This window comes from Talpa europaea (assembly GCF_964194135.1).
Source record: "Talpa europaea genome assembly, chromosome: 6".
In the NCBI taxonomy this organism is placed as follows: Eukaryota; Metazoa; Chordata; class Mammalia; order Eulipotyphla; family Talpidae; genus Talpa; species Talpa europaea.
The window spans coordinates 112,932,700-112,949,016 of record NC_140072.1 but is presented as its reverse complement, the minus strand read 5'-3'; the positions used below and the strand labels follow the sequence as shown (position 1 = coordinate 112,949,016).

At 34.9% G+C, this 16,317-nt stretch overlaps 1 protein-coding gene across 5 annotated transcripts in view; it reads left to right on the top strand.

The window, feature by feature from the left end:
* Nucleotides 1–16,317, top strand: part of DACH1 (dachshund family transcription factor 1) — a gene marked incomplete at both ends in the record, with an annotated part of 401,718 nt that overhangs the window by 155,070 nt on the left and 230,331 nt on the right. The window lies entirely within an intron of this gene.

The window sequence follows — 16,317 nt, the reverse complement described above, 5'->3', positions numbered from 1 at the left end:
GACAGCTGGTCTGGGACAACTTTACTAGATTCCAGTTGTGTCTGCTGAACTGTGTGGAAAAGAAATTCAGGAAGGGACAGACCTATGCAAATGCATGTGAGCCTTCTATTCAGTTATGGCATATGTCACATCAGCTCATCTTTTGCTGGCCACAGAGTCCTGTAGTGAAGCCCAAAGTAAAAGAAGAAGAAAACCTGCTACATTGAAGACATGCATTTTGTTCTCATACTTCCTACAGGAACATTTGGCAAGGGTGATGAGGAAACAATTAACAGTGAATAAATAATAGTATTTATTAGTCAACATGATTTTATTAAATACCTACTATCTGTTGATTGTTAACATATTGTTTGTCACACAAGTAAGAAATTTTTTTAGAGTTCTTATTTTGAAGTGAGTTTCTGAAGGACTTTTTTGCAACTATTGAGGTAACATTGATTTACTACATTGTGGATAATTTTAAAAAGTGAGGAAACCTAACCAACTACTACTTCAATATCTATTTTGAAATGGCAATAAATGTTAGAATATAATTTGTTAAACAGATATGAGAATCTAGTAGTATTTTTTTTAATTAGTTCCTGAATAAGGGTGGTGATTCTCTTTAATATAATTCTCATATAACCTCTTGGAATGTTATGCTCCAATAACTTTTTCACTTGTGCAAAATTCTTGTGAATTGATTAAATTGAATTTGGAAGGGATCTGTTTTTTTCTCACCAATTTCAAAGAAGTAATTTATGGTTTAACACTTTAAAATAAAATTAACTCTCCATTTGGCAGCATCATTTATGCTGTTGTCAGCACCACCTTTTCCTAAGATAATTATTATCATGTGTTTCAGGAAAGATGTTAGGGTATATTTCAGTGCTTTTATTTTTTTAATCAGCATTGTTCCTTGTCTCAATAAATCTCTATTATTGTACAAGTTCAATGCTAACTTTTGCATGACAATATTTTCTGCTTCAATGTGGAGGAAAAATAAATTTCAAGTAATTGCTTTCAAGAGTTTATTTTTTTTAAATAGGACTATTGTAAGTAAATAGGATGAAAGCATTTGTTGTTTGCTTGCTGTGCTCTTGAAGGTAGATGTTTATATAAACTTAGAATGATTTTTTCCCTACTCTGTTTCATATTATTTTAAGTTGATTAAGTAAATAATTCATTGGTGGCAAACATTTGAAGAACTTTTGTACAAGGAATGTAGATTTAAAGACTCCATATTATTTTCATTTTACTTTATCACACAGCTGGCAATTCAGAGTATTTTTAAAACTGAAAATTTATCTCATGTATTTCAGAAGTATTTTGGATGTGAGTAATTTGAACATTCCTATTGTCTTGCTTGCTTGATTTTTCAAAGTAGAATGCTATGGCAAAGAGTAGGTTAGGAAGAAATGGATTTTGCTTGGTTTTATTTGTTAATCACATACTTTTGATAAGAAACCAGAGGAGAAAAAGAAGGCAGCTAAAAGAAACCAAAGCTTGCCCACTCATTGCACAGATTCATGAGATCACACATGTGTGCTTATGTATATGTGTGTGTATCCACATACACATTTATGCAATTTGGGGCTCACAATGTTGCTAATGGCAGCTATTAAGCTGGAGAGATTAGGTCAGAGTCATGTCATGACATTTGGTCTTCATGTAGAAGATTAAATATAATGGCAGATGTAGGATAGCAAACCAGGAATCTGAGCTTCCATGGTGAAAAATAACTATAGAATCAAACACTAGGAAAAAATGTGGAATTCAAGAACCATAAATAACTCATTATCAAATATGAAGTTTTGGTCATTCTTTATATCAGTTTACCTTTCTGTTTCCCTGCCCACATATCTCTTAGAGAATCACTCCGATTTCTAATTTCATCTTTCTACCTCACTGAAACTTTTCTTCTCTTAATTTCTACTTCATCATTGTCTTATCTTTTAAATTTAGTCGCAAACCTAAATTACTCCCTTAACTACCGCATATCAATCCTCTTTTGTTCTATCACTATTTCTCATTTCCTTTCATATTTGATCATTTTGGAGTCCATGCTTTGATATTTCAGTGCTTTTCACTTATATAGCTGAACTAGGAGTCATCAAATAGAAAATATTTTATAATAGTATACAGAGTGATATGTGTCATTATGGGTGATTACATGGTGAATAAAATTTTATTTCAGGAAAACAACTGCATTTAAAGTTACATATATCAACTATAATTATACATCATTAAATGTAATAGTTTGCTAAATTACTAAATCCCAGATTTAAATATTTACCTATCTATGAAAATATCTTGATCATGTAATGATGTAATATGTACTCATATTTATTGATTTCATATACATGTATATATAGCCATTCATTAACAAAATGATATCTGTTTCTGTTAAACAACACTGCTATCTTGCATGTCAGTTAATATTTTTTTGTGTTTAGCTCATTTCTGCATGTATATGTGTATCAGCCCTGCCGATTTTATAGATTCATGACATCCTTTTAGATCAAGGAGAGCTGGTAAAAGTTATTAGCAAGTCTGATTTTATTTTAGGTCAAATGTTGGCTATATATTTTTTGAATCTATAACAGGAAAAATTATTAGAAAAGAAGTCACTCCCCTCAGCAGTGTATTTCAGTCTGCCTGCTCTGCTTCCTGCTATAGCTCTGGTGAATTCTCTCACCCTCCTGCACTTCTGACTGTACCCAGTGCTTGTATAAATAAATAAAAAATAATAATAATAAGTTTATTTGATACTTTCTCAGCCAATTAAAATCTAAGGTTGAGAGATCGGAAAAGTTTGTAATGTCAATTTGTATTAATTGTTATTTCCAAATATAAAATTTGTATTCTTTACTATATTTCCCAAGGGCATCTTCCTTTACACAGTATTGACTACTAGTATGTTCGCATATGCAGAACTGGCACAGATATTCCCATGATCTACTCTATGGCACTTCCTTAAATATGACCATGCAGATTAAGGCTGTTTGTTTCTTACTGTATGTTCCTGATCTTGCTTTCTTAACAGCAGGAATATCTCCACATTTTTTTTTTTGATGATATCAATTTTTTTGTCTTTTCTTTGTCTTTTTTTTTTTGAAAAAAAAAGGTTTTTTTATTTATGCATACAAGAATTGGGGTATAGGCCAGAGGTGTGGGGTGTGAGAGGATTTACCAGAGACGAACGGGAAATAGAACATGCAGACTGACTGAAACACACTGCTGAGGGTAGCAGCAGGCAAGACAGGAGAGGTCTGCTGCGCCATGTGGGTAGCTTCCTCCTGGCCGGGGATCAAACTCGTGCTGTAGAGGCTGCGGACAGCCTTGTAGTTCACGTCCCAACTCCTTGCACCACCAGGGAGGCCCTTTCTCTCTTTTCTTGATTCATTATTGTTTCCCTTGATTTTAGCATATTTGGAGAATGCCAGCCTGTGTCCAAATTGTATTATATGTATGTGTATGATTTTCACATAACCTTAATTTAGGAGGTCAAGCAAAACTAAGATCATATTATCAAGTCTTTTAAGCCCTAGAAATTCAGGAACATAGTAAAGTAAGAAAAAGAGTCTTTAAAAATTTTAATAATAATTTAGCATATTGACTTCAAGGGGAATTCTAACAATTTTATATATGTGACTGTAATACTTAGTTTGGAATAATAAACAAATTTTGGCATTCCCTTCAAATATTTCTTCTACCTTATGAAGAGTTTTGTGTGCAGATTGAAAATGATTAATTCCTTGGGCTGATTAAAATTATCTTCTGTAGCATAAGTCTATATTTGTTTTATTTTATCCTGTTCAGATTGATTTCTTACATACAGGAAGCTTTGTTTTGTTTATAAACTATTCAACTCACACCTCTCATTTAGGTAGAGTAAATCCTATCAGTCGTTTGGGGGGAAAAAAGTGTAGAACTTCTATGCCAAACGGTCCATATCTTGTAGGAAGATATACTACTCTCTCACTCAAAGAGGGAGGCCAAAAGATTTAATAAAATATAGTTTCCAGAAAGGTAATGTAACTGTTAAAAAAAAAAAGAAATCCAGTGCAAAAATTCTCTGCTTCAAGTTGTAATTAAAGGTGGGAATTTTTTTTTTTTTAATGTTGGTAGTAATCCTTGTGTCTTCATTTTTTAATCATGGTTTTTCTTGAAGTTTGTGACATAATATTTCATGGAAAACACATTTCATTGCATTTATGGCTTCCTTATTAGATAGCACTTTTGGAGACTCACCTCGCACTGTTTTTGCACCTGTAGAAGGCAAATATCTAGGTTAAATGTATAAAGTGACAATCTAGCTCAGCTTTTCAAATAACTAACAAATTGTTCTGATATTATTTGGATAATATAGATGTCTAAAGAATTTAAATGCAATATTTTAGCATTTTTGTAATCAGGACTATATATAGGGAAGAATTTGTGAGAAGGACTGTATATAGGGAAGAATTTGTGAGAAGGAAATTACAGTTAAAAGCTTGTTTTTGATGTCCTAGAAACATGAATTAAAACAATTAGAAATGCATACCTTATTATGAAAGTGTGAATTAAATTTCTAAATACATGTTATTTGATTTTTAAACCAAGTTGAAACATATTAGGGCATAGTATACCTTGGCAGGTGATGTTATGCTCCAACCACATAATTCTTTCCAACCACATCATTTTGAAGAGGTAAGACAGATCCTCTGTATTCAGACGGAGGTAACTGCAGATAATGCAAAGAAGGCAGTAACTCAGCAGCTTTCCACTTTATCAGCATTATGGGATTGACACCATACAAAACACTCTGTCATGTCGTATCTCCAGCCTCTCAGATACTTAAATATCTACTAAGACAATGTAGACTCAGATGGTCCTAGATCAGTGGTGAGCATGCATTCCTTCCTTCACCCACCCACTCATTTTCTCACTTAATATATATCTGTGTCCTTATTTTGTACTAAACACTATTCCTTTATTCTGAGGACATAAGAGGGAACAAAAAACATCTTAAAATCCCTGCCCACAGAGAAATTTCTAATAAATCATGTAATAAATACTGTTTCTAAACAATACTCAAGCTAAGCATGCATCTGAGTAAGGGAGGAAACTATTAGCTGGACCTTTTGTATTTTCAATGGGGGCTAGGGAAGGTAAAACATGGAGATATTTTATTGAATAACATTCTAGGGATTAGCAATACCAAGTGGAATGGTGTGAAGGAAGAAACACTGTTTTCTAAATAGCAAATATATTTAGTAGAATAGATACATTCAGATTTGTGGTATAGAAATTGATCTTCGAAAGTGGTTTCACAGTCATCTAAATATGGCTTATTTCTGATACAAATTTCTTCAAGGTTGAACATTCTTATGATCATCATGGCAATTCAGAATTCACTTTGGTTCAGTAAGACCTGATTCCATTCAGCTCTGTTATTTCAGTAGTCTCTGGCCCGTTCAATTACTTATTCTTTCTTTTAGGAATCATTCCATTCATCTGTAAAATGGACATAATGATGGTATTTGTCTGATATAATTATTGTGAAGATTAAATTGTATAATGCATGTCAAAATGTCAACATAACAACAATGACATACTCAATACAGTTTTTATTAGATCTTATGATTTTTATCTATCTCAAAAATAACTGCTAACTTAATTTTTGATGTAATATGAAAATTCAAAATATGATAAGCCATTCTACTTCATATACTGTATCATCCTAAGTAAGATGATACACTCACTGTTCTTCTGGAATGACCCATTCAGATTAAGTATTTGCTTTACCTTTTGCAATATGATCTTAATTCATGTGATCACCACCTGATTCTGATGAACACATTGAACCTATACAATTTTCTGCTCTCTATATTGGAAAGTGGGGGAGTACTTCAGAAAAAAACAAGTCCTGTTATGTATCTGAAACTGCAAAATGTGTAAGAAACATACTAAATATACAGAGGTGGCCTATAGATTATGTGCCAATGGAACATGTATTCAGGACTTAATCCTCCTATCAATCTCCCGCCCCCTCCATTTTTTCCAGTGTTATTTCTCTATCTTGGAGCCTTTGATCAAGTCCTTTTAAAACTTTAACATCTGCTTACCTTATCTCCATCAGTCAAAATCACACTCATATGTCAAGATCCACTACAAATACTATCTCCTTTAAATATCTGAAAAGTTATCCTCTCTCTTTTTAAATTACTTGAGACTTAATGTCATAAATAGCTGTGTAGTCTATGAATTAGGAGATGCCTTTAGGAGAAAGAGTGGTACTTTGTTGTCCTTGACTTGTGATACCTAGTGCTGGTCTTTTTTTTTTTTTTTAAGATTTATTTATCCACACAAGAACTGGAGTACAGGCCAGAAGTGCGAGAGGGTGAGAGGATTCACCAGAGACAGAGAGGGGAGCAGAATAGGCAGATGGACCGAAAGCACTCCTGAGGGGAGCAGCAGGTGAGACAGGAGAGGTCTGCTGTACCATGTGGGTATCTCCCTGACTGGCTGGGAATTGAACCCGTGCTGCAGAGGCTGCGTACAGCTCTGCAGTGCTGTGCTCAACCCGCTGTGCTACTGGGGAGGCCTAATGCTGGTCTTTGTGCCAGTGATGACCTATAATTCTCTGTGGGATGTAAAAATGTTAGAAGGAAAGACCACATTAGGCTGAGTCATCAGAACTGTAGTCATGGTCTTTGAGAGTCATTTAGCCATGAGACCGTGGGTCAGTTTTAATGCCAGAAAATCCTCTAAAAGTAGACAGTTAAAAAAATTGACTGAAATACATAATTCTGTCGTTTGTTTTAACAATGCAATAGATGTTGTCTCCTTTAAACTTCTCTATAATACAGTGTCAGGCACAAGACTTAATCAAGAAATAATACTTCCATTTGAACAAATGAATAAAAAATATTTTATTATTAGCAGTGCTAGATTTCATCTTGTCTTTGCCTCAGTTTCCATATTTATAAGTAGAAATATTTTCATGTCTTAAAATGATTGAATTAAATGCAGTTGTACACATAAAATGCTCAAAAGAATTAATATTTTATACATAAATATGCCAGCTCTAACTGTAAGCTACTATTACTTAATCACTTTAAATAATGCTATGAAGGCAATACTTTCTAATTTTTTAGAGTATTATTTGGGAACAAATAAATAAATTAGGGAACATAGGAATTAGCATAATGATTTTGATTTTAAAAGCAGTCTCTGCTCAGTATTTCAAGGGGAAAAATCCTATGATAAAACAATATCTATTCAAGCTTGAAAGGACAATTGCCAGTGTTTTCTACAACTCTCTGGTGCAGGCAGTTTATATCATAATTTTTTATATTATCTAACATTAGTATTAAAAGGCCATTCATTAAATAAAACACTTTCATAAAGTATTAAATAGAATTCAATTAATGTAAATCATATTAATAGCAATGTTTGGTGCTTATGTAACATCTATGTCAGGTAACGAATTAAGCATGTTATTAAATCTCTGCAGGCTGGAACAGCATACCTTTGACTGTCTTAATATAATCATTTCATTAGTTCATAGACCTACAATCCTCCTGGGAGTATCAAAAAGTTGTCAAGAGGTCTCTGAATTCTGGGGTTGGTATTTGAATCTCTTTGCTTCAAGACTACGTCTCTTGACAGCTCCCAAAGCGTTACACAGTGGAGGGGAATGGAGAATTATTTTTTTCTAACAGGTTTCTCAAATAAATTAGTTATGTACATTTTCTCCAGAGGTAGCATACAAATAGCTTGTCAGTGGAGGGTGAAAACATGAATTTTTGGTTGAGTCAGCCATCTTACCTTCACATTCACAGCAGGAAGACCAGGTTTTCTGAGTTCTGATTTAATAGATTCTGTTTCTAACCCTCATTTGAAACTACACATATATAAAGATCAATAGTTTAATATAATCATAACTATTTTTCTACTTTTTTTGATTTGTATGTGAAAATGGTTATATTAAATTGCTTTGCATGTATGTGTAGATTTAGTTACCAGCAATTTATGATTGTGATTATTTTAGAAGATAAAGATTAATGCACCTTACTCTAGTTTTTGGCTTCCTTTTTGTTGCTTAGGGATAATTTCTTACAAGATATTTTCATTTTCTACATTAAAATATGAAATAAATGGAACAATTAAGATAATTAATACTTTTAGAAAAATAAAACAAAACTCATTTGAGTCAATGAATTTTCTTGTTATGGATACCAATCCCTGTTACAGTAAAAAGTTGAAAGGAAGATAGATTTTTTTCTTAGTTAGATTTTATCTACCCAATTGATTATATAACACTGAGTTGTGTTCTTATTAAATTTTCCTAAAGTGACATATCACAACAAAAATGTATTTAAAATAGGTAAATGAGGGCCTCCCCGGTGGCGCACTGGGTTGCAGCCTCTGCAATGCCAGTTCGATCCCCAGGCACCAGGTGAGGGTCCCACATGGTGGGCAGACCTTTCCTGCCGCCTGCTGCTCCCCTCAGCAGTGTACTTCCTGCTCTGCTCTGCTCTGCTCTGCCTCTGCTCTCTGCTCTGACTCTGGTGAATTCTCTCATCCTCCCGCGCTTCTGACTGTACCCAGTGCTTGTATAAGTAAATAAATATTAAAAAAAAAATAAAGTAGGTAAATGAACCATAATGTCTTAAAGACACCTGAACAAAGCCCAGTGAACATCACATATCTGACATACTCTTATGGTTAGGAGTATGGAGACAAACTGGAGAGATGAAATATGACTTATGAAACTATTTGAGAGTGATTACATGCAAAACTGGGTATTACTAACCATTTTAATGAATGAAAGGTGAGCATGGGTTTCATTAATTGCAGACTCTGTGTGTGTGTGTGTGCTATTAATATGTAATTGTAACCAAAATCCTTGTGGATAATTCATCAATACATGGATGTAGGGATGGAAGTCAACATCTTCTGTTACCCCATAGAATATGAGAAATACTGCTTTTCTAGTTTCTTGAAATTAATTCTCATGTGACATAAGACTTGATAATGTTGAGAGATGAAGACTTACTGTAATTTGAATGCAATTTTTACTCTTCGGAAGTATATATTCATTTAGAACAAAAGTCTCTATGACAACTCCCTGGAAATAACAGGTTTCATTGTAAACTAAAATTACCATGTGGTAAGTTTACTTACTTAATTACCAACTTACTAAGTTTAACTCATGTAGACTTAATTACCTCCCAAAGGTCCCATTTTCATAGTAAACTAAGTTTGTATGATAAAAATGTCTATTTTGCCACATTCTTAGAGATTTGTAGTACATATTAGCATAATGAAAACTTTGAGAAATTGTTCCACAAAAGAAAAATATTAAAAACATTGGAAATTTGTGAATTGTTTCCATAAAACATATACTTGTTTATAAGATTTAACTGGATATTTCCCAAATAAATTTGAACACACAACCTTTTATCAAATAGTTTGTTTTCATTTTTTCACAGGATAGTTTTTATCTTGTGTGTGTGTGTGTGTGTGTGTGTGTATTCAGTTAATATACTGAATTTCTGGCCCTCTTAGTCTTGCTCAGGTTACCATAACAAAATGTCAGAGATGGGTGGCTTCAACAAGAAAAAATTATTTCCTCATGGTCCTGGAAGCTGGAAATCTGAGCTCATAGTGCCAGTGTGGTCAATATATATTGAGAACTCTCCTCATGGGTTGACCTACTCCTTATAGGCTGAGGATACCTTGTTGTGTCCTCATGTGGCTGAAAGAGCAAACAAACTCTTTGGTGTCTCTCATTATTAATCTTGTTATGACCCCCATGTGTCCTCATTTAAACTAACTTATCTCCTAAAGACCTCAGCTGCAAATATCATCACTCTAGGGTTAAGGTCTCAATATGAATTTGGGGAGAACACAATTCAGTTCATAATACCAGTGATGTAAAAACTTGAGGGAATGCTGTGTGTTTGATGCTCATGAGCAAGTATTCTGAGGGAGGTCTTAAACTATTAGCTGTTGATATTTGAAATATCTGCCCCATGGAACTCAGTGTTTTGGTGGGTGTGGAAAACCATTTAATTGAGGAATTAGTTCATAATCTGTTTTTATTGAAAAACACACATATTTGGGCCATTCATCTATGCAAAGAACACAAAAAGTCCAAACAAAGGTGGGCATGTGATTGAGGAAGGGATCACATTTTTCATTCCATTAAAAAAATAATGTATTTTTCAAAGTTTTACCAATTATGTTTTTTAAAAAAGCAACATCACACAAAGGGGAAATAATGATCTTCATTTAGTTTGTGCATTTTTTATATATTTATCTTTTAGAAAACTGTTGTTGGTAGATATTTTGGAACTGACTTACATATATGCACTTACATATATACACATATATATGACAGAGAATCTAAAATCTTCAAATGTAGAGAAAATATGTAATTCTCCATCCAAAGGAAATCTTTCCTATTATTTTCTATGTCTCCATCCAGTCAATTTTCTATGCATATTCCTTGCTTTATTTAATATCTCTTTTAGGTTTCATGTCCAAATTATTAGGTTTGAATCTTGTTTTTTCACTTGAGAATATAAACATTTTCCCATGTTATCATAAACTCCACAGAGACTTCACTCTTTATGATCCATAATGTTCAAGTGGATTATAAATCATTAGGCAAGTTGTACCTTTCCAAGTAGAAATAATAATATATATGTTGTTTATATATTTGGATAGGTAGATAGATAGATTTTAAGCTCTGATATATATATATATATATATTGGCTTGACTTTATAGAAATAGTTTACTAGAAAATATATGCAAAATGTAAATATACAACTGGACATTTTCTTCCAATGAATAGATTGGAGAGGGCAAATGAACTCTTGTAGATTGATGGAGCAAGTTGCTTTCACCTCTAAATGCTTGTTTGTATCCCAAGACTAAGATCAATGCTCACTTGCTGCCATGTATTTTTCTTCTACACTGTTATCCCACAGGCTATTTAATTTTATCTTCCCCTCAAAGCAGGGAGTGTGTGCTTATTTTTGCAACCCTGAGGTCTAGTTCATTGCTTGTTGTACAGTAACCCCTTTCTCTTAGATAGAAGTTTGCATTAATTGCATGATTGAATGGAACCCTTCTGTACTTTTTTTAAAAAGGTAGGATTGAAGCCAGGCAAAAACTGACAGGTACCCAGGGACCCTAAACTGTTAAGGGAAAAAAAATGTTCATTTTTCCCATTCTAAAAGGGTCCAGTAATCTGCATGCACAAAAGCAAAGAAAACAGACTGTTAGTGTGCAGAAAAATCTTTAATAGATGAGTGGTTCAAAGGAGGGAAAGAGGGAAGAAGGGTAGTGAGGAGTTGGGGAGAGAGAGAGAGAGGAGAGAGAGAAGGAGAAATAGACAGAGATTGCTTAATGGGCCAGAATATGGCTAGACTTTCCTAAATCTCAGTAGCATGGTCTAAGTCAGAGCAAAAAAAGCCATAGAAGGTCTGCCTGACTTCAGTATTTTAAAAGTCCACCTTACCTCTCAGGTCTGTCCCTAGTTTCTAGAAAGTCGGTTTCATGGAAAGTTGGGAGTTGTAATCCTCGGTTACTGAGATCTTGTCAGCATGGGTGAAATCCATTGAGGACATCATCCACTAGCTCAGAATTTGTTTATCACTGTTCCATTGACAGGATTGGGAACCACAATACCTCCTAGACACCTACTTTTTCATTTTTTAATTTATAACCCTCATAGTCTTTCAGGATTGTATATCTTTCTCTACCCCAACTCTTAGGGAGAGAACTCAGAAACCACTGAAAAGATTAGTAGCTCTTGTTTGTAGGTAAGAGTGGGGTATAAATATCTAAGAGTTCAAATACCTCTTTCTCACTGGATGCACGTAGCTTCCATTAGTTCATAGACTTTCATCTTTTTTTTTTAAGTTGAATTTTGACTTTACCCTCAATAAGCGCAGTAAATGTGTTACAGGGCAGCCCCAATATAAAATGGATTGTCTGACTATGGGTCCTCACCCATGTGCTTATTAATACTCTACTGCAGGCACACACAAAAGGTTAATATAAGGTTTATTTACAAGGGAAGGGGAAACGAGGAAATATACAACTCAGGGAGAAAAGAAGGAAATAAAGTCTTAAATGCGTCCTACACTTTCCACTGCCCTGGAATCCCAATGGCACTTGGAATGCTGGCTGTGAACTACAAGCTGTGAAGCCAAGAGGAGGGAGAGCCCAAGGCCCACATGTCTGGTTTTATATCAAACCTTGCTGCTTAACTCCATCCTTAGGTCCCAGCAACCTTCCCTTCGATGGTGATGGGATTTGTCTTTCCCAATGTCTTGATGGCTTTGGTCTGTAGTTGGGGTGGAGTCCACAAAGCCTGTATGGAATTAGCTCAGGACATCCTTTCCCCCTAACAAATGGACTAGGAAGAGTTGCTAAATATTAGACAGTTATAAGAAAGAGACAGAAATAAACATGAGATTGATTTCATGATGCGAACTAAGGAAAGAATCTACCCAGTGATTTGTCTCGGGGGAAAAAAAAAACAAACTTTTATTCCTAGCTACAGTAAAGGGTGTGCCTGCCTGGGTAGAATCTTAATTAAGTGAGATATTAAGTGTGGCTACAGACATCCCTAAGCCATTGCTCAAATCTTTCAATGCAGATGGTTGAACATCCTGAAGTCTGCACTATGGCTCATGTATAAATCTGGCAAAAACAGTTGCCAAAGTCATAAATTTTGATTTCATTCAAGCTACTAATGGTAATAATTTATTTAACTGAGGTCTTCTGCTTTGATTGGAAATAGTAGAGTTCCTCTGCTCTGATCCCCTGGGGTAAGGTTTTGTTGTCTTTGTAGAAAAGGAGGCTTGAAGGCTACTACTATTGAGACAATTGATCATTCTGTAAGAGAAAGCTTCTGCTAATTGTTTCATTTCCTCTTTTCAGTTAAGTTTTTGTTTTTCTTTCCAAGAACAACTTATTCCTAACAAAAAAAACAAGCACACTTAAAAAAAAATCCTTATTTAATCAGATTTTCAAATAAGTTAGGTAGCTAGTTCAAGGTCACACCTTCTAGGAACCTGGTAAAGCTAGCATTTAAATCAAGATCTAGCAAGACAATATAGCCTGTACTTCTTGCCACAATACTACATATATTCTTTTAGAAGTTTTCTAAAGCTCTGCTTAAAGTACTTTTAATATTCCAGTATTATGCTATTAGGTTACCTTTCCATACTCAAAGTGGCATAAAGTATCATAAGGAAAGAGGCAAGTTTTGTTAATAAAATTTCTAACATCCTGTCAACCAAGATCATATATGACTCCAAGGGGAGCGGGGTTCCATTTGCCTGTATTCCTAGGCAAATATCTAATAGACTAGATTTCCTTCTAAATTGCTTCCAGCTACCTCCATTGTTTGCATAGATAACTTAAATCTTGGCTCTCCCCTAATTGTAACTAATTCTCAGTAGGGTGTTAGTTGATGGCTTTAAGGTGTTACCATCACCCAGAGTATTTGCATTTTAATGGAAGGTTTAAAAGATCTTAGAGTTTATAATCTGAATGCAGTAAATCTCTATTGTTGGAATTGGAGGCAAAATGATAGATTGGGCAGGAGATATCTAGAGTGAAAGGAGCCCCCAGGGTATATTCTAAACACAGCAAGAAATAGTGTTCCTACTTGGTAGCCTGACTTCTACTTCAAGGTGAGGATAGTGAGGACATCTCCTGTGGCCTGTGTCATGAGGTAGTCCTGAACAGGTTCATTTTCTTTAAAAACAAAGCCAATTAAAAGCTAAGTTTCTAATTCAACTTCCTTTCCTCCCCCTCACCCATTCTTCATGACGTTTTATTTGCGATCATCGTCCAATGCCTCCTTTGTCTTTCGGCTTCATATGTATACTTAGCTTTATCTTTAGACTCGGAATCCCAGCTTTTTCAACTTTTCTTGGGAACTTGGAGACTGCTGGAATACACGAAGTAGGATACTTGAAGAATTTGGAGGAAAGTGCTTAATGAATGCTTAACATTTATTTAAATACATATGGTTGACCAGGTCTTAAGTTTTAAGTACGAAACAACAGATTTTATATACTTTATGCCATACAGTCTTGGGAGTCAAACAAACAGAATACTATAATCAGCACAGAAAGAACTGTGCTAGAGTTGTTCAACACGGTGCAAAGAGGAATATTCATTAGAAGTGATTAGTAAGGAGACTCTTTAAGGTTTAAACTGGTGAAATGAAGATAAGCCTGGTGTTGGTGGGAAACTAGGTAATCTGTGTAAAAGGTAGTGTAATAGGGATCAAAGTGATGCAGAAAATTGTTAAATTCAGTAGTGCCTAATATAAATCATTAATGGAGGAACAAAAGGATTGGAAAAACAGGCAGGACCAAGTATTGGGAAACATTGACGCCCTTTTAAGAAGAGTGTGTGAATACTGAAGGGATGGGGCCTCCCTGGTGGTGCAGGCGGTTGAGCGCAGTGCTGGGATGCTGTCCACCACAGCCTCTGCAGTGCCAGTTTGATCCCCGCCTGTCTCGGAGCAACCCACATGGCAGGGCAGACCTCTCCTGCCATGCCCGCCACTCCCCTCAGCAGTGTCTTTTGTCAGTCTGCCTGTTCTGTTCCTTGCTCTGTCTCTGGTGAATCTCCTCACTCTCCCACACATCTGGCCTGTGCCCTGGTTCTTGTATAAATAAAATAAACCTTAAAAAAAATACTGTAGGGAACTGTTGTCATCTGTAAGCAAATGGAAAACAGGATCATATTTTCATTTTAGAAAAATTCTTCAGAGACTAAAATGAAGAGTTCTCTAATAGACACTAGACTGGAGTGGCACAAAACTAAAGTATGTCTTAGAAGAGTTTGGAAAGCTGTGATAGTAGATCAAATAAGAGTGATTGATCTGAAAGATGGGAGTGGGGATAGAGGCAGAGAGGTATATGTGTAGAACTCCGTTGGTGTGATAGTCAAGTATACAAGGGAAGGAAACAACACTGCTGAGTACTGGACTTTCAGTTTCGTCAATTAGGTGCTGTTTTGCTGAACCAGGGAAAGAGAAGTAAGTTTTAATGGGGAAGATGCTGAATTTGGTTTTGGACAAGCTGAGTCTTAGATTATTATAGAGCATCCAAGCAGAGATTTCCGGTAGATGGACATTAATCTGTCTGAATCCCATGATGAAGATCTAGGTTGTAGATGTATATTTAGCTATTATTTCTTACTATCTAAGTGATGATGATAGAAGAGATAACTCAGGGAGAATGGAGACTATCAGAGGGTTGTTGATTGACTTGTGGAAATAATAGGAGTTAAAGAGCCAAATGAGGATGAAAAATAGTAATGATGAATAGGAAGAAACTAGAGAGATATTTCACAATATTATGCAGAAGAGTATTGGCTAGCAAAGCAAATATAGTCTCCTTGCTCATGGTCCCAAGTGATTAAGGATCTGTTCCCAGGCAGAGTCTCCTCTTCTTTATTTCTCATCTCCATTTCTATTTCTCACTTATCTTCTTTCAATTCATTGGAAAGAATCTTGTACATCCATACATTTTCATGTTTCCATCCTTTCTTACAATCTCTCTCAAATGACCTTTCCTTCCATCCTTTCTTCTCCATGTCTAACTTGTCCTTCAAAACCCCCTTTTAGTGCTTCTGCCACCAGAGTTTCTCTCCTCAGCATGGAAGTATTATTTTCTAGCTTCACTTCGAATTTGTATTCCGATTACAACTTGCTTATGCCACTGCACATTAGGATTTGCAGCATAAGTATTTATGTACCATATTTGGCCCCGTTGACAAGAGTATAAGTTCCTGAAGACTAAGAACCCATTCTCCTAAATTAACCTCCACAGTGCACTATTGTGTAAACAGCAAGCACTTAATAATTATTTATTGAATACCTGCATTGCTGCCTATACTGTTTGTACTAAACAATGAACATAGGGTCTTTTTGAATCTTTCAATGTTAGCTGAGGCTAACATGGAAATGCTAACTTATGAATTCTGTTTCTGGAGATTTTAATATATGTAGGTGCATATTGACCAGATATATGATGGAAAAGTATTTCATAAAAGCACATTCATGATACAGAGGCAGAAAGTGGGAATATAATATAAAGGATATTTATTTCAAAAATCGGTAATCTGCTTTTCATGTTATTCTCATACAAGAATGATGAATACTTGTTTCTCCCTCACCTTCTATTTGTGTAATTTTAAAGTTAATGTCATGTAATAGTCATGTAAAAGAGAAACACAAAGTATTTTTATTTACCTTAAAGGCTGGTATATGATGCTAAACATAGCAGTTTCTTCAATGATGTCCT